The sequence below is a fragment of the Bos grunniens genome, chromosome 8 (assembly GCF_055505025.1).
Source record: "Bos grunniens cultivar Pamir isolate PY7600 chromosome 8, Bosgru_T2T1.0, whole genome shotgun sequence".
Lineage (NCBI taxonomy): Eukaryota > Metazoa > Chordata > Mammalia > Artiodactyla > Bovidae > Bos > Bos grunniens.
This window is the reverse complement of record NC_141172.1, coordinates 90,819,189-90,845,444: the sequence shown is the minus strand read 5'-3', so window position 1 is coordinate 90,845,444 and position 26,256 is coordinate 90,819,189. Positions and strand designations below refer to the sequence as shown.

General features: G+C 40.5%; 1 protein-coding gene and 1 long non-coding RNA gene across 3 annotated transcripts in view; both read left to right on the top strand.

Annotated features, from left to right (window-relative positions):
• ALDOB (aldolase, fructose-bisphosphate B) overlaps positions 1-26,256 on the top strand; it is an 89,127-nt gene that overhangs the window by 42,538 nt on the left and 20,333 nt on the right. The window lies entirely within an intron of this gene.
• On the top strand, positions 6,922-12,901 carry LOC147367677 (uncharacterized). Its single transcript, XR_015132002.1, has 2 exons — positions 6,922-7,635; positions 11,778-12,901. It is a non-coding gene; the product is annotated as an uncharacterized LOC147367677 (long non-coding RNA).

The window sequence follows — 26,256 nt, the reverse complement described above, 5'->3', positions numbered from 1 at the left end:
ATCTCACCTTGGTGACCAAAGCTTGTTGATCCTCACATAAAGAGGACTCTGAGGGTCACAACTGTCATTAGTCTCTCAAGGTGAAAACCAACATTGCCTTGCCAAGGCTTGTAGCCTTTGGGTCTCTTTTGCAAAGTCTGTTCTTTCCAATGCTTATATTCTCCACAGCTAACTGCACGTTAGATCCAGTCTCCTAGAGCTTTCTGCCCTCATAGGTGGGTGACTTCCTCACCCACCAGAAGAGAGTAAGCGCCCTTCTTTCAACTATGAAGAATATTTGACTGAGGGCCAAACATTTCTTCTGCTTGTCCTCATTAAAATTAATTTCTGTCGATTCACATTGAAACAATATTGACCAAAGTTGTCGATCCAGCTGTAAGGCTAGCTGATCAAAGTGCTCTTCCACAAACAATGGGATATTTGTTAACTCACAGTCATGGTTCAAAACTCTTCAGCAACTCTAATCCTTACCTCCAAGGATTCCCCCGTATGAATAAACAAAGCAGGATAACAAAACAATAAGAGAAAGACCTGAGTTTTCAGCAAATGTAATTCCTAGTTAGAAAGCATTCACTAGTAATTTCTAGTCACTTGACAATAAGTTTGGTTTGCAAATGAAAATTCTGATTTTATTTGCCAAAGATCAGACACCTCAAATGAACTGGAAAAATGCTATTATCACTCTACTTCTCTGAAAAAGATGTTTGGGATGCTTTCTGGGAGACCCAGCTTCGATCCTTGGGTCGGGAAGATCCCCTGGAGAAGGAAATGGGAACCCACTCCAATATTCTTGCCTGGAAAATCCCATAGGTGGAAGAATCTGGCAGGCTACAGTCGATGGGGGTCACAAAGCCAACAAGGCTCAGCCGCTTCACTTTCACTTTCTTTAACTTAGGTCTGGAAATTGTGTTGTGAATTTTGCAGGTTGGTTTCAGGTTGGGATGGTTGTAGCATTAGGATGCATTCAGCAGCAAATAACAGAATCCAGTCTCTCAGGGCCTTCCTTAAGCAATGCTGCTGCTGCTAAGTCACTTCAGTCGTGTCCGACCCCATAGACAGCAGCCCACCAGGCTTCCCCGTCCCTGGGATTCTCCAGGCAAGAATACTGGAGTGGGTTGCCATTTCCTTCTCCAATGCATGAAAGTGAAAAGTGAAAGTGAAGTCGCTGAGTCTTGTCCGACTCTTAGCGACCCCATGGACTGCAGCCTACCAGGCTCCTCCATCCATGGGATTTTCCAGGCAAAAGTAGTGATGTTAAATTTTCTCACCTAAGAAGTCAGTCAGCAGTGCAATGATGTCATTAAGGACCCAGACTCTCCTCTGTCTTGTTCTGCCACCTTTTGCCACTTTATGGCTATTGCAGCTTCTAAGATCAAATCCACATTCAAAGCAGAAAGGAAAGGCTGAGGTAAAATGCTTTCTTCATGTGAATTTCTGTGGGTGTTTTTTTTTTTTTTTTCCCTGGGAAGAACAATTACAGGAAGTCTCCCAACTGACCTCTCCTTTTGTTTCATCTGCCACTATGGGCCATAGGCACATTCCTAGACCAATCAGAGGCAAAGGGAAATAAATCGGAAAAGCCCAACCACAATTTATTCCCTTGTGGCTTGTGTGAGGCCCTGTCTTTCCTGACCTGAAGGGCTCTACTCACCATCCAAATAAGAAGAGATCTTTGACAGCAAGGAAGTAGATCTATATGGATAGCTCATAGGCAAAATGTGAACAGTGACCCTGGGGGGAAGTAATCAAAGTGTTTAGTATTCTTCCTGATCGTGCCACTTTATATGGTATTTAGAAATCAAAGCAACATGTAGATTTATTTAGATTAGATTTATTTAACTGTATAATCATATGGTTAGGTCATAGGAACCTTTCAAAAATATAGTGCTACAGGATTAATTATAGGATTAATTAGTTAAAGGCATTACAGGCTTGGAGAAGCTTCTCCAATTCCTAGAGGCCCATAAGATTGCATTTTCTTCCTGAGCAACTGTGCATGAAACATCATGGAAACAATAAGATTGTTGTTGCTACTTTCAAAGAAGTATAGATAGTTAAACTCAAATTGGATATGGGGATTAGCCATTGACTACTGAAAACTATGCTTTCAACCTGTTGTTGAACTGTCCTGAAATTATTGATTTAGGGCACATGAAGAGCTTTGAATTTTTTTCAAGATTCACAATTTTGTAAAGTGGTCTCATGAATTTTAATGCACAATACAGACCATGCTATAAATTTCTGAAGCCTTCTTTGGCGTGCAAACCTTAATACATCTGCATTCGAAATGTTTTCCTGTTTGTACTCAGTTTCAAGAGAAAACAATGAAATTGAAATCACATTATGTTTACCAAGAGAGTTCATTATCCTTGAAAGTTTGGAGGTAAGTCCAACATGAATCCTAGGAGGATCCCAAAGTTTCTAGTGATGTGAACAATGTTTGGGAGTTTACTCTTCAAGGAAGAAGGACAAAGAGAAGAATGCAGTCAGCTCTGCCAGCTAGAACTGGAATTGCAAACCCTCTCCAACACAAGATATCCCACAACTCAGTCAATTAATACCTAGAGACACCAGGTCTCACCTAGTGACACTAATGTAGTCATTTAATATCAAATAATGCATATTTTCCTTTGTTGACACACTCTTCTCTACCCCTCAAAAATCTCATTCAAATATTTCTGGGAATCTCCAAGGAGAAAGCTTACAACTATGTGTTCTCAAAGCAGTTTGCTAACCACAGTCATCACAGATCATCTGTCTGGTCTTTCCTCTCCTATTCTGGCTCCACAAAGTAACTCTAAAGGGCATCTCTCTTTTCCCTGCTCATGATAACCATTTTGGGAACATCAGTACCTGTGCTAAGGTTACTATTTCTTAGTGTTCAGCAAACTCTCAGTTTTCCAGGCGAGGCTAAACTGGCATAGCAAGGACAAAAGCCAATGTCTCAGTCAGTGGCTTGCTATGACAAGGGTTTTATTTCTCAATACCACAAAATCTAATAAAGATCTGGGCACCCTTTAGGGGAACTATTTCGCTTATAGAAACCTAGCAATTTAGACTGAGGACTTCACAGTCCTGTAGCTGCTCCATTAGGAGCAGGAAACCTCTCTGATCAACCAAGCAGGCTTACAGGGACACTCACCAGATAAAGGACTGAATGGTATTCACCAGGTGTTCTCTGCTGTAGACTGCATATGGCCTGAGCCACTCAGCTGCAAGAGGTCCAAAAAGTGCAGAGAAGTCTTCTATATCAATATATAAAAGGGAACAGAACAGATTTTGGTGAATGTTGGGAATATCTGCTTTACAGGTCAGTGCTGGATTCTTGGAAAACATGGAAACAATGACCCTTCTCCAGTTCTATGCTGTTTTGTCACCTGATCCTCAAATCCGTACTTCTTATGCCCAGAGTCTCCAAAATTAGCTTATGAGTATCAGCTCCACTGTTTACCTCTAATTTCTCTTTCTACAGGAGCTTCAACAAGTCCACGATTGTGGGGGCAATGCTGTGAGATCTCTCATTCTAACTTTTTTTTCTTTTATGACAAATTCACATACATTCTCCCACCTTTTTCCCTAATCCTCCCTCAGACAGTGTTCAACTTGTTTGCTGCTGTATCATAATGTCCCAGCTTGGTGCCTAGAACTCAGAAATGTGTTGATGAGTGGATGGATGGATGGGTAGGTAGGTGGATAGCTGAATGATGATTTCTTCTCTACCCACAGATGAAGCTCAAAGGAGCCTGTTTCCATTTTCTTTTCTTTCCCCTCTACTTTTAAATTATTTTTTTATTTTATTTTGTATTGGTGTATAGTTGATTAACAATGTTGTGTTAGTTTCAGGTATACAGCAAAATGATTTGGTTATATATATATACATGTCTCTTTCCACTTTATTTATCCTGTCACCTTGACCCTCGTTGTAGTCCTTTTGTCTCAGGAACTATTGTGCTTTTCTTGGGCCCCACTTGGGTGGGGACTTTCTTGAGGATTAATTATAGAAATGTCAGTTACAGTTTAGGGGCTGAAATCCTACCACTCAAACCTCTTCAGAGATTCCTAATTGAGGAATATGCCCATGAGAACAATAACCAAATGGATAAAGTAACATTTTTTGGCCATGCTGCATGGCATGTGGGAACTTAGTTCCCTGACCAGGGATTGAGCGTGCACTCCCCTGCAGTGGAAGTGAAGAGTCTTAACCACCAGACCACCAGGAAAGTCCCAAAATAACCTTTATGACCTAATAGGCACCCAATTGTCTCCCAGTACAGAGATCTTTGTCAAGCCAAATCAGTTTATGCTGTTTAGGCCTAGAATCCTAAAGAAGCTTCCATCATTTCCATCACTCAGAGTTGGTGGAAAGGTCTGGAACAGACCAGGGGCAATTGATGCAGATCCCATGTGTAGAAGAGAGAATGGGCAGACCCTGCCCAATGTACTGAAATAAGGGACTGTAATTGCAGACGAGGGAACACCAGCTTAGAGACACTATCCTCTTATTAAATGTGGTTTGGTAATTGCCCTGTACTTTGAGTATTTGTGGAATTCCTCCTCCCTCAGAAAGAAGCTAGTCAGAAGGATATACAGACAGTATGGGAGCAGCAAAAGTGCCCTCTTTCCTACAGGCCAAAGTGGAAACAGGAGGAGAGTTGGCTGAAAGTTGTCTATCTCCTCTTCCTCTCTTACATGACTAGCTCTTCTCTCCTGTTCACCGTGATTGTTATCTTCACTTCTGCCTCTGCCCAGGCCCTTCAATCCTTTACCCCTAGTCACACCCGTTACACTCCGTTACAAACTATATTCAGAACTGTAGTCTAGGTCAGTGTTCTCACCCTACCTGCTTGCTAGAGAGACAAGGTCAAACTCTAGACTTATTACTGTGCTTTTGTATGAAGTCACTTTTTTAAAAATACAAAACTTGCTAGATGTTAACACTGGCATATGGATAAACTTTCTTTTGCTTATACATGGGTTTCTGATCAAGTGGCCCATGGCTGAGAATTCTTGGCAGCCTTACCACAAAGGATAGCCTATAGCTAGTTTCCTCTGCTGAACTAGGCTTCCCATCTTCTTAACATATTTGCTATAAAGGAACAAAGGTTCATCCATAATAATGAAAAAAAAAAAAACCCTTTGGGAGGCGAGGGGAAGGACTGCAAAGAGTTGACCATGATATAAATTTGGGGCACATGTGGGAGTAGAGACTGGATGGAGCAAAACCAATCTTGCCCTGCCTAGCCGATTCTTCTCAGTCTTTCCCACTGTCTCCCAATTCTATGCCATCATTTCCCCACTTACTTTCACTTCTGCCAGCTTGAATAAGTATAAATCATCTCTGTGGATGCCATAAATATCAGCCCATTTGGATAGCTCTCTGTTAACATGGATCTTCTTTGTTTCTAACTAATAGTCCTGTTTATCTAACAGTTTTATCAACAAAATTTTAGAATAGACAGTATAAACTGCCTCAAAGCATTCTTATTATGGCAGAAACTTTATAAGGAGTGTAAAGCTTACAAGGAAAAAAAAAAAAACTGAAACAGTTGAAAGATTTATAAGCAGTGACACAGATACTCCACCACAGAAGATGGCAAACACAACAAAGATGCTCAACATTATTAGTCATTGGATAAATACAAATTAAAACTACAATGAGATACTGTCATACACCCAATAGAATAGTTAAAAACATTTTTAATGACTACACCAACTGTTGGTGAGGACACAGAGCAACTAGACTCTCATACACTCATGTTGGGAATATAAAATGCTACAGTCATTTTGAAGAACAAGTGGGAAGTTTCTTGAAAAGTTACATATACATACTATTTGATCAGATCTAGCCATTCCACTCCTAGGTATTCCAAGAAAAGTGAAAACATACATTTACTTTAAGACCTATACATGAATATTTATAGAGCTTTATTTTGCAGTGGTTAAAAATGGAAGCCACTCAGATGTCCATCAGCAGCACATGGAATACTACTCAGCAATGAAAAGGATGGATATGGATGAATTTCAAAATAATTATGCTGAATGAAAGAAGCTAGGCCCCCCCAAAAATTGGTACATATTGAATGATGCCATTTATGTAAAACTTTAGAAAATGCAAACTAATCTCTATAGTGACAGGAAGCAAGTAAGTTTTGCCTGGAGATGGGATGGGGCTTATAAAATTTTAAAAATAAACTTTCAGGGGTAATGTAAATATACGTTCAATATCTTGATTGCAGTGATGTTTTCATATGTGTGAAAACATAAGGGTGTAATAACATGTCAAGACATCAACTGTTATACTTTACAAATGTGAAGTTTATTATAAGCCAATTATATCTCAATAAAGTCGTTATTTTTAAAAGATTTGCTTAGTGCTTTGCACCAGCCAAAGATGAAAGAATTGGCTTGGCGTCTTTCCATTTGTTTCAGACTGCTCTCTAACGGTTCCTTTTACTGTAGGTCAGCAGAGAGGATGGGTGGATGTTCTGGGTTGCCTATCATCCCACTGCACTTTTATCTGTCTATATACAGTTTCAATGGACATGGATTTGAGCAAACTCCAGGAGAGAATGAAGGACAGGGGAGCATGGTGTGATGAAGTCCAGGGGGTTCCAAAGGGTCAGACACAACTTAGCAACTGAACAACAACTATATATAGTCTCTCTAAAGACTTATTTCAAAAAATGACCAGTTTAAAGGAAAAAAAATTTTTTTAAGTCTTTAGAATCTTCTGGATCATCTGATCTTTAATGCTAAAATATTTTATGAATCTAAAGTTCTATTAATGAGTTACATGAATATACTCTCTCTTTGATTTGAAGATGTCCTCAATTATAAAACTTCCCTGGTGACTCAGAGGTTAAAGTGTCTGCCTACAATATGGGAGACCTGGGTTCAATCCCTGGGTCGGGAAGATCCTCTGGAGAAGGAAATGGCAACCCACTCCAGTACCCGTGCCTGGAAAATCCCATGGACAGAGGAGTGTGGTAGACTACAGTCTATGGGGTCGCAAAGAGTCGGACACGACTGAACGACTTCACTTTCACTTTCAATTATAAAACACTAAATATCTAGCTTTTAATGACTTTTTTAGGGGGAAAAAGTAAAATAAATATATTAAAAGTACACTTATTATAAGATTCACTCCAATTTCAAAAATATTAAAAGTATGACTTAGAGTACTCATTGTAGCACGTAGTCCCCAGATTGTAGGAAGGGATATTTTTGATAACTAAAAGTGTTTGCGTGAGTCAGGGTACAAAGTGAAACAAAAGAGACCCCAAAATGCAACAGCTTAAACTGGGTAGAAGTGTGTTTCAGTCTAAACATCCAGCAGGTAGGCCGTCCAGGTCTGACTATTCGATCTGTGCAGTTCCACAGAGCCCCATGTTCAGAAGGGCCCAGAGCTTGGTTTAATGGGCTGCTGTTACCATCTTGAAAGTCTTACTAATTTTATCTTTGAACCTGTGTTTTAAAAGTAAAGTCCAGTGCAACAATGGGACATGCAAGTGAGCAGAGGAATACACAATCCGTGTCTGCCATTCCTGCACTCCATTTGCATGTCATGTTGGCAGTGCTCCACGAACCCAGAATTCCAGTGGACCCACAGTGCATGGAAGTTTAGTGAAACTCAAAGTGAGTACAATATGTTATGTTGATGACTAAGAAAGGAAGTGAGGAAGGGGACTGGCAGTCCTGGGAGTCCTGGGAGGACATGCTCTCCATTTAAACTAGAACTTACTACTAATCCAGAAAGAAGATAATAATACTCTAAGAAACACAAACAACAAGGAATCTTTCCTTACTTGTGTTACTTCCATGTATTAACAAGTCACTTACCTTGAAAATGATAGCACAGAAAGAAAGGGAAAGTTTTTTTCCTTTCAGTCTTTCCTTACTCATCAATAACCTGAGGATAGAGTGTTGATAGAATATGTATGAAGAAGTGAAACAAAAACATTTAAATCAGTTTTGTGCAGCATTTATACTCCTCTGATAAGAATGAGATATATATGCTTGAATGAATTACAAAATACAAATCATATAATTTTGGTGATTCTGCACATGAGTTAAATGTTCTTATATTCGCATTTATAAATGGACAGACATTGCACAATATAATGAATGGTAAAATTCATGTTAATGATCTAAGTTTTAAGTTTACTTAGCAGAAAACTATATAGCAAAAAAATGCGGGAAGAAAGAGCATGGAAAGATGAGAAAACTATAAATTTTACTATATTTAATGGCAATCCCCCCACCTTTTTTTTGAGCAAGAAGGCTTGAAGGTTCATTTTGCATTGGGCCCCACAAATTGTAGCCGGCCCTGCTGCTGTCTTCAACACATGACTTCCACCTGTGGGTTCAATTTGGCTGCTTCAGTGTCTTTCATCTTCCAGCCCATGAAGAGCTGGAGAAAGACCAGGAAAGTGAAGCACAATTCTTTCTTTCTTAACATTTATTTATTTATTTGGCTGGACTAGGTCTTAATTGAGGCATGCAGGATCTTTAGTTGCAGCATGGGAAAACTTAATTGCAGTATGTGGGATCTAGTTCCCTAACCAGGTATCAGACTTGAGCCCCCTGCATTGGGCATGTGGAATCTTAGCCACTGGACCACCCGGAAAGTCCTGGAAGCACAATTCTTTTATGGGCCTTCATCACTAAACTCAAATCCCATCAGCCAGAACTTAGTCATACAGCCACGTCTAGCTATGAGGCTGACTGGGAAATACCTTTAGCCAAGCAGCCTTTTACTCTGCTAATACTGTTATTTTAGAAGAAGGGGAAAATGGGTATTGGAAACAATGTGAAGTTGACCACAGTATTCATCCAGTTTGATTCTAGTATTTCCAGTTCTGGGAACTTATCTTAAGGAAATAACAGAAATGTATAAAAAAAACTTCTAAGTGTAAAATATTCACTGCATCTCTTTTTATAATTATGGCAAATAAACTAGAAACAACCCAGATTTCCAAAGCAGAAAAATTGGTTAAATAAATAAAGACATATCTATATTCTGGAAAATTAAACACCCATTATAATTGTGTTCTCAAAGAATATTCAGTGCTATAGGAAAATGCTCAAGATGCAATGGTACATGAGAAAAGCAAAATGCACAACTCTCCAGATAATATTGGACTTCCCTGGTGGCTCAGACGGTAAAGCGTCTGTCTATAATGTGGGAGACCTGGGTTCGATCCCTGGGTTGGGAAGATCCCCTGGAGAAGGAAATGGAAATCCACTCCAGTACTATTGCCTGGAAAATCCCATGGACAGAGGAGCCTGGTAGGCTACAGTCCATGGCGTCGCACAGATAATACTATTTAGAAGCACTTTTTCAGCGGGTTTATCATAGGGATTAAGGGAACAAGACTACAGACCTCACAGGGTAAATTTCTCCCAGCATATATTTGAACCACAACCCCTCAGGATCAGAAACTGGATTTTGTTTACAGACTCAGGACAGATTTGTCTCTCAGAATGAAACAGTTTAACCAGAATCATAAGATAAATACGTACATCAAGAAGGCAAGTTTATTCGCTTATGAGGACATATAATAATAACATGACATATATAGGCAACACCTTCCCCCAGTCTCATACTAAGTGTGAGTGCCCTTCCTATAGGCAATATATTACATCATTGTATTTGATGGTTCTACAGCATAACCAAGAAAATTTCAGTCCAATAATAAACTTGAACATTTATTCTTAAAGAACTCTCCAAGAGGATTTTTCGAGAAAACCAGCCAGACTGTGAAAACAACCACATTTTTCAGAGCACTCTATTCTGTAAAGAATTACTGAGAAACAGAGGCAAAAAGCCCCTATGTCCTCCAGCCATTTTCTAGAGTCCTGTAGCTGGTGATCAAGAACAGAAGTTTTGACTTCTGTTTCCTGTGGGGAAGAAATGTGGGTGGGCACAAGGAATATTCCATGAACAGAAGAGCCTGGCAAGTTACAGTCCATGGAGTTGCAATGAGTTGGACACAGCTGAACAGCTGAGCACACACACTCAAGGGAAGGGGGACAGAGAAGTTTCTGTCTCGAGAAGTGTGTGGGAGAGCTTTGGAGGAGAGTGAAGATGGAGAGTTTGTGACAGTGACTCTAAAGCTCATGAAGTGAAGTGAAGTGAAGTGGTCGCTCCGTCGTGTCCGACTCTTTGCGACCCCATGGACTGTAGCCTACCAGGTTCCTCCGTCCATGGGATTCTCCAGGCAAGAGTACTGGAGCGGGTTGCCATTTCCTTCTCCAGGGGATCTTCCCAACCCAGGGATTGAACCCGGGTCTCCCACATCATGAGCAGACGCTTTAACCTCTGAGCCACCAGGGAAGTTCATGGGTATAAGATAAAAACAAAAGGATATTTAAAGAAGTGCCGCTGTAGTTATAAGCCTGATCTTCGTTAATGTCCCTTGAGAAACATGAATAAATTTGAATATTTTTAATAGTTTTTGGTTTTGTGACCTTGCTAGGACCCTGGAGCAATCCAGGGATACACAAGATACAAAAGTAATTAATGATTTTTAAATCTACACTATACCAACAGTAATAAATCATTTTTTAAAAAACATCAGACTTTGATAATAATTCAATATTTGCTTTTATTTTGAGAAAGGTTATATATATATATATATATATATATATATATCCATTGAAGAAAAATTCATAGTTACTCTTAAGATAGTTGTCTTCAAACTGTGCCCGTGTGTTTCCACAAATAATTTTCAGGAACTATGTACACTCTTGCACTTTATATTAACATACAATTTAAAGAGTTCCAAAGGATATAATATCCAATGCTTTAATATTGGTCACTGTTTTAAGTACATACAAAGGGTTCTAAAATACTATAATGATTAAATATTCATCATCATTCTTTAAAGCTTTCCAGGTGGCTCAGGTTGCTAAGAGTCAGACATGACTGAGCGACTTCACTTTCACTTTTCACTTTCATGCATTGGAGAAGGAAATGGCAACCCACTCCAGGGTTCTTGCCTGGAGAATCCCAGGGACGGGGGAGCCTGGTGGGCTGCCGTCTATGGGGTCGCACGGAGTTGGACACGACTGAAGTGACTTAGCAGCAGCAGCAGCAGAGTGGTAAAGAATCTGTCTGCTAATGCAGGCGACACAAGAGATGGGTTCAATCCGTGAGTGTGGAAGATCCCCTGGAGGAGGAAATGGCAAACCCCTCCAGATAATTCTTGCCTAGATAATTCTATGACAGAGGTGCCTGGCAGAATACAGTCCTTAGGAGCTGCAAAGAGTTGGACATCACTAAGCACTCATGCACATACACATCATTCTTTAAAGAAAAATACATGTAATTGTTCAGAACATGTTTATTGTCCTTTTTCCTCACAGAATTCTAACTAAATATAATTATATATATTTTTCAGGCTTGAAAGTCATATTGAGCACTACATCATACTTCTCTCTGCAACAAACTATTAAAACTTGCTAAACTTGCCTAGTTTTTTATAACCATAAGGCCCAATATTGTAGCCACTAGTCACATGTGGTTATTAAGCACTTAAAATGAGATTAAAGTAGCTAAGAAACTGAATTTTGGATTATATTTAAGTTTTAACATTTTAATTTATAAAGTTTTCTAACTTTCCCATAGAGATCTTACCTATTTGTTAGGTTTATTTCTATTTTATATTGTTTCATGCTTTTCAAAATTATTTTTGAAAGATATATTTTCTGTTTGTGATGTATTTGAAAAGATAGTTGATCTTTGTATACTGATTTTGTACCTAACGGCTTCCCAGGTGGCACTAGTGGTAAAAAATCTGCCTGCAAATCCAGGAGATGCAAGAGACACAGCTATGATCCCTGGGTTAGAAAGATCCCCTGGAGGAAGGCATAGCAACCCACTCCAGTGTTCGTGCCTGGAGAATTCCATGGGCAGAAGAGCCTGGCATGTTACAGTCCATGGGGCCACGAAGATTCAGGCACAACTGTGTGACTGAATACACACACACAACCTTTCTAACCTATGTTTAATCCTAATAATTATTCCATCAGGTAGATAACCTTATCACCTACAAATAATGAACAATTTTGTTTCTTCATTTCTAAACTTTATATTTTTTATTCTCTTTCTTGTCTTAAACCATTTATTTCATTGGCTAGGGCAATGTTGAACAGATGTGGTAATACTGGATACCCTTGCTTTATTCCTTATCCTAAACAAAATGCTTCTAATATTTCACCATTAACTAGGATACAGGTTTTCCATAGATACTTTTATCAGATTAAAGACAGTTCCTTCTATTGATTAAAACCAGTTTTTTCTAACACCTTTTCACTATGAGATGATTACTTCCCCCCTGTAATCTGATAATGTGATTACTTACATCATTGTATCTTCTTATGATAAAGTACGTTTGCACCCCTGTGATAAATCCATGTCATAGTCACTTTTATAAGTTACTGTATTCAAATGACTAAGATATTCTTTAGAATTTTTCCATCTATGTTTTCGCTAAGGGCTTCCCAGGTGGTGCTAGTGGTAAAGAACATGCCTGCCAATGCAGGAGACTTAACAGACATCCGTTTAATCCCTGGGTGGGGAAGATTCCCAGGGGTAGGAAATGGCAACCCACCCAGTATTCTTGCTTGGGAAATTCTATGGAAAGAGGGGCCTAGTGGGCCACAGTCCATGGGGTCACAAAAAGTTGAACACAACTGAGCACGCACCCACACCACACCACCATAAGCTCACTAAAGAGACTGTCATTTTTCATACTATCTTTTTAGGTTTTACTTTCAGGCTCTTGTGAGTCTCATAAATAAGTTGGAAATGTCTACTTTTCCTGCAGTTTGGAATAGTATTGAGTAAAATCAGAAGCATTTGTTCCATTGTTAAATCAATAAAACTGTGGCCCTTGAATTTTTTTTCTTTTTCTTTTTTAATTTTATTTTATTTTTAAACTTTATGTAATTGTATTAGTTTTGCCAAACATCAAAATGAATCCATCACAGGTATACATGTGCTCCCCCTCCTGAACCCTCCTCCCTCCTCCCTCCCCATACCATCCCTCCAGGTCGTCCCAGTGCACCAGCCCCAAGCATCCAGTATCGTGCATTGAACCTGGACTGGCATCTCGTTTCATACGTGATATTGAATTTTTTCCATGTGCTAAGAGAAACTTCAGTTTCTACTTCTTTAATGGTTTTTCTATTTCTTCTTTATTTTAAATTTATTTATTTTTAATTGAAGAATAATTGCTTTACAGAATTGTGTTGGTCTATTTCTTCTTGAGTCAATTTTGTTATCATTCCAGTAATTGTCCATTTTAGTTAGGTTTTCAAATATGTGGGCCAGAAGTTTCTTGATATCCTTGTTGTCTTTTTCATACCCTTTTGAAAATTCTTAACTTTGATGACGACAAGGAGAAGGCAAAATAAATCATCTTGGCAGAAGGTCTGTCATTTGCCTTTTCAAAGAATAAACTTATCTCGTTTCATTTGTTTCTGTGTTAGTCACTCAGTTGTGTCCAACTCTTTGGGATGCCATGGACTGTAGCCCACCAGGTTCCTCAGTCCATGGACTTCTCCAGGCAAGAATACTAGAGTGGGTTGCCATTCCCCTCTCCAGGGGATCTTCCTGACCCAGGGATTGAACCTGGGTCCTCCTGCATTGCAGGCAGATTCTTTACTGTCTGAGCTATCAGGGAAGTCTTTTGTTTTATTTGTTTCTACTCATAGCCTTTCTTTAGATTTATTCTGGTTTCTTCTTTTTTTTAACTTTAGCTCAGTCTTTCTGCTATTTTAATATAAGTACTTCAGGTAAAAAAATGTGCTACTTCAGTTGCCTCTGAAAATCTTTAATATAAATTATTTCCATTATTTAATTAAATATTTTCAGTTCACTTGTCTGCTTATCTTTTAAAGTGTGTTAGATATTGTATTCGGAGAAGGCAATGGCACCCCACTCCAGTACTCTTGCCCGGAAAATCCCATGGACGCAGGAGCCTGGTAGGCTGCAGTCCATGGGGTCACTAAGAGTCGGACACGACTGAGAGACTTCACTTTCACTTTTCACTTTCATGCATTGGAGAAGGAAATGGCAACTCACTCCAGTGTTCTTGCCTGGAGAATCCCAGGGACGGGGGAGCCTGGTGGGCTGCCGTCGATGGGGTCGCACAGAGTCGGACACGACTGAAGGGACTTAGCAGCAGCAGCAGCAGATATTGTATTTGAAACATTATGTGTGGAAAAAACTTGGAGCCTAAAATGAAGTTATCTTATTTTAGGAAAGGATTTTTAGTTTCCTTCTATCAGATGGGGGTGGGGGTGGTGCTGAGGCACTTCTATATCTCACTTGTTAAAAGGGGTTTTCCATTTCTTTTGTTAATGTCTTACTAGATAATTGACTACATCCACACACCCCTACTCTTCTATTACTCAAAAGTGCCTGCATATCTTCAGTTTATTTTGGAAGTGTGAGATGGTACCTATCTATATTTTTATCTATATATATTTTATATCTCTATCCAAGGATCTCTCCCAGCTTCTGTTCTTTACCTATAATATTCTGCTATGGTCACACATTTTATTGCACTTCTAAGGTTAATTCAGCTGACTGTGCTGGTGCCTAGAATTATGGTTACCCCAGTGGGACACGACTGAGCAACTAACACTCACTTTCATAAACTATAGTTTTTAGGAAACTGCCTGGAGACACATGGATTATATCGTTACTCATCCTCTTTTCTTGCACATCCGAGATTTGATTAAGAAAATATTTTCTGCTCTTGAGAAGGCAACATGCGTTCGATTCCAAGGCCAAATAGTCAAGTGGCTCCATTTGCTGAAGTCCTGCAAGTGGTGGCGCTAGCCGCCTCTGAAATCCAACACCCCATCCTGGGCCGCCGCCTGGGCCACCGCATCCTCCTGCGCCGCCTCGTGGCCGCTTGGTCAGCTTTGCGCGGGCTCCAGGACGCGCTCAGGGTCAGCGTGCTCCCTGTAAAACGACGGATCTCTGCACGCTTTGCCTCTCTTTATTGCCCCTTCGCCCCGATTCCGCCAGACCCAGCGACAGCCTCTACCACCACAAAAACAAGACCTAGCCCTGCACTCCGTGCCCACTCGGGCAAAGTTGCCTATGACAACTTTGTCACTAATTCATCCCAGGCAGCACCTCCTGCAGATGTCCTGTGGCCAGAGGTGGCTGAAAGTATCTGCTTCAGTGCTCTTTATCATTTTTTTTTAATTTGGAGGATGCTTGCTTTACCATGTTGTGTTAGTTTCTGCCCTACAACAAGGTGAATCAGTCATAACTATATATATTTATCTCCCTCTTGAGTCTTCCCTCCCTCCCACTCCACCCCTTTGGGTCCTCACAGAGCAGCCAGGTTGGGCTCCCTGTGTTATACAGCAGCTTCCCACTAGCTGTCTGTTTTATACATAGCAGTGTGCAGTATGTCAGTGCTAGTCTCTGAATTTGCCCCATCTTCTCCTTCTCCCATTATGTCCATAAGTCCATTCTCTCTCTCTGCATCTCCATTCTTGCCCTGCAAATAGGTTCATCCGTACCGTTTTTCTAGATTCCATATATGTGTTAATTTACAATATTTGTTTTTCTCTCTTTATCATTTTAATGCAGATTAAGATATATAATTTTCTAAAGAATGAATATCTCATATCTCAAACTAAAAAAGCAATATTACACTTAATGAAACACTGATAACTTTACTATGAAAAATAATAAGAAGCATACTATTACCACAAAATTTTAGCCTTTTTCTGTAAGTCATAGCTGAAAATGAATATACCAATTGTTAACTATTTCTACACAATATAATTTCTCTTATTTTAGATTTTTTTCAAGTAAAGACAGTCAACTGAAAAATAATTAGAACTAGTTATGGATGTAAAAAGGAGGTGAGTTATTAAAGAAAACTTTTCTATAATATATAGATTTTCTAACACCATTAATAAGTTAAAATATAATGAAAAATGTTCCACTGATAGAAACAACAACGAAAATCCCTAGGATACACAGAACAGGAAATGCAAAGGTCCAATTATCAAAAAAACTTCAAAACTTTAGTGAATTACAAAAATTAAGGTGTAAATGGAATGGTATATTGCTTTTCTTTATGGTAAACTTTAACAACCACCAATTACTTCCCTATTTGTTTATAATGTTAACATAATTGCAGTCAGGATGCCAAATTGAGGATTTCATGAAACCAGTCTAAAGTTTGTTTGGAAAATTAAAAGGTAAGAAGAGGCAAGAAATCTTTGAAGATTGTAGGGACATATTCTTTTAGATATTTAAATGTATCATAAGCTATAAAAATTAAAACAGTGTTGAGTAGTACAAGATAAACAAAAATGCATCAATGGAAAAATAGAAAGCATAATATATTTATGTGTGTGTTAATGCTGAGGATACATCTACAATTTATGTATTAATCAATGTTTTATGGGCAGTATTTCAAAAGAATGCTGAATTGTTTTAGAGACAGTATTGAGAGAACTGATTAATGTAGTGGAACTCTGCATTATGGCTGCCCGATATCTTTTGAATACCCTTCTGACAGTCTAATTATGTCTCACAACATAAGCAAGTCCTGCTTTTCTGAGAGAATCCATAAATCAGGCATATGACTTCGATTCTATTAGTCCTCCCACCACTGACATCTGAGGTAGAAGGGAACCATGATGTAGAAGGGAGCATATTCAGAGAGACCCGTCTGGCAAGTGTGGTGTCAAAAATGTTTGCTCTTTCAGAGCACCATGTCAGAGTTGCAAGTGTCCCACTGAATCTTTTTTTTATTTTTTAAGTTTTTCGTTTGCTTGTTTTTTTGTTTGGTTTTGTTTTTTGCCAGAACTATCCTGTGGTGTGGTCAGGTATTTCTTCTGGATATATTGACCATGCTTGTCTTGTTCTAGGCTGTGTGGCCTACAAAGTCTAGTTCTCGGGCTCTCTCAGAGGTCTGTGAATTACCCAAAATCCAAATGTTGAAATCCTAACCTTCAATGTGACAGTCTCAGGAGGCGGGGACCCTGGGAGGTGATCAGGTCTTAAGGGTAGAGCCTTCAATGAATAGGATGAATGCCTTTATAAAAAGACAGGAGATAGCTCGTTTCACCTCTCTGCTGTCTGCCATGTCGGAAATCAATGAGAAGATACTCATCTGCAAACCAGGAAGTGAGTCCTCTGCAGACCTTGGATCTGCCCGGATCTACCTTTATCTTGGATTTCTCAGCCTCCAAAACTGTGAGGAAAATGTTTGTTGCTATTTAAGCTATTCAACCTATGCTATTTTTATTGCAACTCAAGTTAAGACAAGTAGAATCTGCTATTTGCAATTTAAGAACATGCACGGCTCACAATTTACTATTTGGGGAAAAATATATTTACATCCCTGCCTCATGCCATTCACAAAAATAAAATACACCTGGATTAAGAACTAAAATATTAAAAACCAAAATTAAAAAAACAAACATCAAAAACAAAAGCCCAGAGATAAAACTGAAAAGAAGTAGTAAACAAATTAGATTTAACTAACCACAATGGTCTGCCACTTTGTATGGGTAGATCAAAAATGTGTCTGTGAATGAACTAACAGACCATGAGAAATGGAAACCTGGCTAGTTAAGCAACGTCAGAACATTATAAGATAAAATTAAACTCATTACTCGGGAGAAGAACTAAATATTCTTAGGTCTCAGATCAGACAAGAATTTCTGTTTGAACTTCATAATGAACACAGTCTGTGATGAGATTTTATTGGACGATAACCAGAGAGTGAGTTACACTCTCTGTACTATTTTTGATGATGGCCCTCAGGCAAGTCACATGGCATTACATGGAAAGCACACTAATGCTATTTACCCAGAACAACTCCAGAAGCAAAGGTGTAGGACTGGGTGTGCAATGTACCTCTGATATCGACAAACTAGATAGACTACATATTCGTCAAAGAATCTCTTCCTAATATTTCTTTCAGGTGATCTTTTGATACATAATTAGGGGACTTGAGTCCAAGTTTATACTTCTTTATTATGTATATAAACAATCAAGATAGGTGTAGGATATTGGCTGTCAGTGGCCAAGAGAGACCCAGGCTATTTCTATAATTTTAAGGTTCCAGTAAATATATGGAAAATGTAGAAATGGCAGAGCTAGAGTTACCAAATCTGTGGTGTAATTTGAATGCATACATTCAGCAAATTAATGTTTTGAACACATATACAAAGAAATAACTATTGAGTAACTCATGTAGAGATAACATGTAAAGGAAATTTGAGGTCTTTCTTGAATGTGAAGCACAGCCCCTCCTGGCCTCTGGCACTGGTCCTGGTGAGAATTGAGGAATCTGTGGGCCTAAATAGCCCAATCTTTACTCAGCCTAGAACCACAGGTATGGAAGCAAATACAAAAACTGTTTTGTTCATTTTAAATGGAGGCAAGTATGCTAACTTGCTTTATCCTGTTGAACACTTTGCAATCCCATGCACTGTAGCCCCCCAGAGTGGGTTGCTATACCCTCCTCCAGGGGATCTTCCTTACCCAGGGATAGAACTCTTACCTCTTTTGCATTGACAGGCAGATTCTTTACCACTAGCACCACCTAGGAAGCCCCTTAAATAGGTGCCGGAGTGCAGTCTGTATGTTAATGGACATGTAGTTCTAATTTGGCTAGACTCCCTACTTGGCCAAGAGAAAAATTCCATTGATACATACCTAATTTAAAATATTGCTCTTCCTGGGTTTAACAGGAGGAATGTGGAGGAAGGTCAACCCTGTGTGGGCAGATTCTTACATCCAGTTTAAAGGAAGTGGAAGTCTATATAAAGAAAATACTAACTTAAAGTTCAGAATCATCCATATCTTCCCTTGCTTTTCTTCCTGGCATGATTAGCTCACAGAACCACCATCTGTCCTGGTCACGTCTACCTCGAGAAAATGAATTTACATCATCCGGATCCAAAGGAACGCTTGTCCTTTGTTAATTCTTCCCTGGTGTTTTCCGATTCTGTTTCACTGCCACAGTCACAGGGAAGAAGGGAGGCGGCGGAGGAGGGGAGAATGGGACCACGCAAAGATTGCTTCTCTCAACCCGGCGCCCACGTTGTCCCCACATCCACGACATGCACCAGAAGTTCTGTGTCAGAGCTGGAGACTTAGCACAGACCCAACTCTGATCGCATGTGCTGTTTCGGTTCTTCTCTCAGAGAGATAACATTCCTTTGAACTCGCCAGCAAGGGCTTGCCAGTCTCTTGCCCCACACCACACACCCTTGGAATAGCCTTAAGAGAGAACTCAAACTTGTGACCTAACACGAAGGAAGGTGTTTTAAGGAAGGTTCCTTTAAGGAAGGTGCACCATATAAGAGGAAGTCTCAGGGTTCCTGAGTTCGCCTCACGAGGGGAGTAGATGGCGCGTCGATAGCGCAAGTGGATTTGTTTGGAGATAGAATGTTTGGAGATGAGTTGAGGGGCCACTGCTTCAGTTGGTAGAGCAGGAACAATCCACACTTCCAAGGGCAGTCTGTGAGGGAAGAAGTGAGGAGGAGCATGGGAGGTGGGGGAAAGGACACTGCAGCATCTTACATCTGGTGGGTGTTTCAGAAGGCTCTTGGAAGGAGGGGTGGCTAATGCTCAATTTTAAATTGTTCTGTGGCCGCCATGTAATTCCCATTTCCACAAACCTTTAGTGATGTCTGCTGTTAAACGAATTCGACAAGAAGGCCATAAGACAACTTCCTTGGCTTCCACCTGTGCTCTACAAAAGCGGTTCCCCAGCTTCCTTCTACAAAGCACTTCTAATCAGTTGGCATTGCTCAAGTAAATTCTCATATTTTTAATACTCCTCAGTTTATCTTTTAACATTACCAGAGAACTTTGTGAGAGTGAACTTTGTGTCTTTGCTTTTTTGTGGGAGTCTAATGAAGGAGTCGCTCAGTCATGTCCGACTCTTGGAGAAGGCAATGGCACCCCACTCCAGTACTCTTGCCTGGAAAATCCCATGGACAGAGGAGCCTGGTAGGCTGTGGTCCATGGGATCGCTAGGAGTTGGACACGACTGAGCGACTTCACTTTATTTTTTCACTTTCACGCATTGGAGAAGGAAATGGCAACCCACTCCAGTGTTCTTGCCTGGAGAATCCCAGGGACGGGGGAGCCTGGTGGGCTGCCGTCTCTGGGGTCACACAGAGTCGGACACAACTAAAGTGACTTAGCAGCAGCAGCAGCAATGAAGGAGTGGAATTTCCCATCTGGGTCACCAAGGCTTGGACAGAACTGGTGCCCCGGGGCTGGAAGAATGACTCCTGTGCTTGGCTGAACTATCAGTGAAAGGAGAAGCTCTGAGCCAGAGTGGCCTTAATAATTTCCAAGAGCTCCCCTGGGAAATTTCTTCAAATTGGAGGAAGGCATTGGGCTTTTTGGAGGTTGTAGAACGGAGGTTTGAGCCAAGCATATGTGGATCTAGAAAGGCAAGGAGGACTCCCTGGCAGCCAATGGTTAAAACTCTGTGTTTCCAGTGTAGGGGCAAGAGTTCAATCCCTGGTTGGGGAACTAGTCCTGCATTCTGGACAGTACAAACCCCACCCCCAACCCCATCACCACCACCACCACACACACGCACACACACACACACACACACAAAAGGTGCACAGAGCTGAAATCTGAGTTATATACATCTATTTGTGGTCTTGCTTTCTCTTTCCTGCTAGATCCTAAAGGGACCTTCTCTGTTGCAGAACCACTATAGACTGCTAACCTCTTAGGTCTGAGATGGATATGGGAGAAGTTATAAGGGAAAAAAGATCCTAGAGACAAGTGCCTTAGTGGTTGGAGAGAGGAAAGGACATGGGAAAAATGCTAACTTTACCTACACACGTTTGAACAAGAGCACTAGCAAGAGGTAATCGTGTTTTCTCTAACCATGGCATTCTAGAATATAATTATTTGTGATAAGTGACTGCCTTTTTTCTTCCTAGTTTTTTAAGTGACAGCTTTAACAGTCCTTCCTAGGATCAAAGAGCTCTGTTCTCACTTGGCAAATGATCGAAGGAGAGGCAATAAAATGAGAGACAGAAGAGGGTAGGCCCCGGACAGGACACAGATTTTTAAAAGGGTGAATATTCCCCTTATTCCTCCCTACAAAGAAACCAGGGCATCCACTGCCTGGTCATGATCATTCGGCACACAGCCTCCTCTCCTGGGGTGCCAGTCATTGGATGAGGACCTCCCTGGGCTCCCTGCCACAGAGATAATATGTTCCAGTCTGTTATTTTCACCTTCAACTGGCAGCCCAGTGGGTCCTAGCGTGTTTAAGAGTCAGCTGTGCCACAGAGGACAGGCATGCCATGGCCATAAGGCAGGCCAGTCATGTATGGTGAACGGTGCAGCACAGGAGTGCTGATGAAGTCAGCTTGGCTGCCTGCCTGGCAGGTGGACCCTTCCTGCCACCCAGTCTGCTTCTAAGTCTGGAAGCCTGGGTGCATAGCCTTCTCTCTTTGTCTTGTCTCCTTCGTTCCCCTTTATACTTTCCACACATAATATTGCCATTTTCTTCAGTGTCCTCTCGCCCGTTTCAACCTCTCTTCATCTTTTCCAATGGATAAGTCATTCTTCTTTCCATTGCATAATGGGTGAAAAAAGTTATTCCATCTGCAGCTCTCCACCACTTTCTGAGAGGGTACCTCTTCTTGGGTGTAGGTATGCAACTTTTGAGATGGACTCAGCATCCAGCTTAGTTTTTCTGCATAGTAAATGGAGAAAGCTTGTGAGAGTGGGAGTGAGATAGAAGAATTCAGGATGAAAGGCACAGGAGATGGTGAGATTGAGTGCTGTGGGAGCAAACATTTTGGAACAACTCCTCTTTAGTGATAGAAAGAGAGAAGGGAATTTGGAGAATGTGGGGAGGAGAAAGAATGATTATGCTGACAGCAATATCTGCTATTTATCCAGTACTTGATTTTTGTTAGGCATTATACTTAGCTCCTTTTGTTCATTATTCAATCCAATCCTCCAACAATGTTGCAGGCTAAGTTTTATTATCCTTTTGCTGCTGAGGAAACCAAGGCTCAGCAAAGTTAGAGAACTTGCTCAAAGTAACACAGCCAGGAAGCTGTGAAATTCAGTGCAAGTTCCAGCTGACTTCAGAGTTCACATTCATAATGACTAAAATATATTGACTCGCCAAGAAAATATATGACTGGACCTTCAGAAAGGCAGAATGTTGAGCTTCTAAGTGACTAGATTTATTACCTGGGAAGCTCAGTGACCCTCTTCTGCCTTTCTGTGAGAGGGTAGGTGGCACTGAGGTGGCCACTAAGCCACTGACTGGCCTGCCGTCTGCATATGCTGGTTGGCGGCCTGCCCCTCAGTGTCTGGGCCTTTTGTTCAGCTTTCATGGAAAATGTGATGCTGGATCTGGTCAGCCTGGCACTTTTCATTCCAAAAGAATGCTGAGGTGGGATAAAACAAACCCAAAGAGCAGGCGAATAAGAGACAAAGGATTAGAACCAACCAGTTTCTTTCATACACAGCAGTATTTTGAGAAACTCTAGTCAATAAATAACCCATTTCAACAATACTTCCCCAAAGAAAACTTTCCATGGTCTTATTCAAGTTTTTCATCTTGCTGTTTAAAACCATTTCCTTTGTTTTAGGACAACTGTGTGCATAAAACACATGCAATTTCAGGGGACAAGACCTCAGAATATTAGAGCTAGAAGCAACCCCCTCCTTCACTGTGCAGATCATAAGCGCAAGGTCCCAGGATGACTTTAGAGTCACAGATCTATATCTCAGTCCTTTCCCTGATGCTTTACTAATGGTGTAATAGCTCGTTAGCCAGAGACAGGATCAACTCTCTCCCCTAAAACGCTGCCTACCCTGGTGATGGATGTAGTGGGGATTAAATGAAGTGTTCTACCTGAAGTGCCTAGAAAAGGTCCTGTAAGAAGTAAATGCTCAACAAATGCCTGTGCCCTTTCTTGGGCCATGTTATTCATCTATTCAGGGTAGAGCCAAGGCCAGAACCTTGTTTTCTGATTCTCCACTGTGTGTGTGTGTGTACATGCTGCAGAGCAGTGTAATGTCTGCTTCCATGAAGTAGCGTGATTTATTACCCTTTCTAATTCTATTCAGTTCAGTTCAGTCGCTCAGTCGTGTCCGACTTTGTGACCCCATGAATTGCAGCACACCAGGCCTCCCTGTCCATCACCAACTCCCGGAGTTCATTTAGACTCACGTCCATCGAGTCAATGATGCCATCCAGCCATCTCATCCTCTGTCGTCCCCTTCTCCTCCTGCCCCCAATCCCTCCCAGCACCAGAGTTTTTTCCAATGAGTCAACTCTTCACATGAGGTGGCCAAAGTACTGGAGTTTCAGCTTTAGCATCATTCCTTCCAAAGAAATCCCAGGGCTGATCTCTTTTAGAATGGACTAGTTGGATCTCCTTGCAGTCCAAGGGACTCTCAAAAGTCTTCTCCAATACCACACTTCAAAAGCATCAATTCTTCGGTGCTCAGCTTTCTTCCCAGTCCAACTCTCACATCCATACATGACCACTGGAAAAACCATAGCCTTGAGTAGACGGACCTTTGTTGCCAAAGTAATGTCTCTGCTTTTCAATATGCTATCTAGGTTGCTCATAACTTTCCTTCCAAAGAGTAAGCATCTTTTAATTTCATGGCTGCAGTCACCATCTGCAGTGATTTTGGAGCCCCAAAAAATAAAGTCTGACACTGTTTCCACTCTTTCCCCATCTATTTGCCATGAAGTGATGGGACCAGATGCCATGATCTTCGTTTTCTGAATGTTGAGCTTTAAGCCAACTTTTTCACTCTCCTCTTTCACTTTCATCAAGAGGCTTTTTAGTTCCTCTTCACTTTCTGGCATAAGGGTGGTGTCATCGGCATATCTGAGGTGATTGATATTTCTCCCAGCAATCTTGATTTGTGCTTCTTCCAGCCCAGCGTTTCTCATGATGTGGTTATGATATTCCAAGCATTTATTTAGATGTTATTGTTCAACAATAGTGCAACAAAATGGTAAAGTTGGTAGACAGGGATAGTATCACTGGATCCACTTTCCACATCAGGGAAGGCAGACTGGGAGAACGTGATTTCCTTCAGTCCCGTGGCTAGTCAGGGGTGCAGTTAGATCACTAGGTAGTTTTACTAAAGAGATAAGAGAGAGTGAAAGAAATACTAAGCTGGAGGTCATAAATGACATAAGTGACTGATAATTCTGATTAGATAGTGAGAGAAAAAATGGACTTTGAGATGATTGAGCAAAAGACCAAGAGAAAACACTGACAAAGCAGTAAACAACCCCCTGTGAGGGACTGGGGGAAAAGTAACAGTGGTGGTCACTGCTGACCAGAGTAACTTTCCTATCAGATAAGTACTGGTTGCTCAGCAGTTCTGAAATTCTTCAGCCCATTCTTTCCAACTCACTTTGCCTCTATAGCATCCTAACTGCACAAACACTCTTCTTCAGACAAGAAAATGGAAAACTTTTTAAAAAAATCATATTTCAGTTTCAATTTTACTCTCTAGTCTCAAGGTAGTGGTATTCTAAACCCTAGAATTTGGATTGCTTTAAATTTATTCATCTGAGATATATGAACATACACAGGTACTCCAGTCTTCCTAAAATGCACAGAGTTCACAGAGTCGGAAGCGACTTAGCAGCAGCAGCATCAAGCATGATAATGATACAGAAAAAATTCACCATGAGAAAATGAAAGATGATCCCTGACTCTTCCATCCCCACATCTGCTGCACCCAATGGCTCTTGACCTGGGCTTCATTCTGGTGCTCTGAGTTTATACCCTCAGATTCTGACCTTTTTGAAAACCCACCACGTGTCTTTCACAAGCTGACCTGTAATACTCTGAATATACCAAATATCATTGGATTTTACACTTTAAACAGGTGAATTGTATGGCATGTGAATTCTCTTTCAATCAAGTTGTTACATTAATAAAGGGACCATAAAAGAATTGAAAGCACAATCTTAGATATGTGCACACCCATTTTAATAGCAGCATTATTCAAAATAGCCAAAAAGGGAAAGCAGCTCAAGTGTCCAGAGACCAATGAATAGAACAGCAAAATGTGATATCTATACTTATCTGTGTCTATATCTATAATCTGTATCTATAAGTGTGTTATATGATATGTATACATACACTGGGATATTATGCAGCCTTTAAAAATTAAAAAACAATATTTTTGGCTGTGTTGAGTCTTCGTTACTGTGCGTGGGCTTTTTCTAATTGCAGAGAGCAGGGGCTACTCTCTCATTGCAGTTTTTGGGCTTCTCTTTGCAGTGGCTTCTCTTGTCACAGAGCACAGACTCTAGAGCATCAGGTCTTCAGTAGTCGTGGCGCGTGGGCTCAGTAGTTTTGGAGCATGGAGTTAGTTGCCTTGTGGTATGTGGAATCTTACTGGAGCAGGGATTGAACCTATATCCTCTGCATTGGCAGACAGACTCTCAACCACTGAACCACCAGGGAAGTCCTATACAGCCTTTAAAAAGAAGGAAAATCTGACATGTGCTACAACATGGATGAAACTTGAGGGTATTATACTAAGTGAATAAACCAGTCACAAAAACACAAAACTACATCATTCCACTTGTATAAGATACCTAGAGTAAATTCAGAGCCAGGGGGTAGAAAGATAGTTTCCAGGGGCTGTAGAGGGAGAAGTGGAAAATGGTTGTCTAATGGATACAAAGTATTAGTTTTGTAAGATGAGAAGAGTTCTATAGATTGGATGCACAGCAGTGTGAACCTATGGAACACTAATGAACACTACTGAACACTTAAAAATGGTTAAGATGCTATATTTTATATTATGTGTGTTTTTCCACACTTTTTAAAAAGGGGAGATGGGGCTGTGGTTCATGCGTACCGTTTAAGGGGAGCTGCAGCCTGGTTGCCTGTGAAATTCCAGTAAACAATGATAGAAGAACTTTCAGAATCTAATATAGTTTTAGAAGAAAGTAATGGTCATGTTCTACCCCTTAATGATTTCAAAGTTCTCAGAGATAGGAATTATAAGACAGTTACTCTAGACTTTTCTGACATTGATAGGAAAGGATTCATATATTTATTAATTCATTTATTCACAAACATTGAGTGTGTGCCTACTGTGTTTTAGGCTTGGTGCCGATTGCTGGGAAGACAGCGGCAAGGTGTCACTGCCCCAACCCACATAGGTTCTACAGTCTGATGGGCTGAATCAATTGATACGGAACA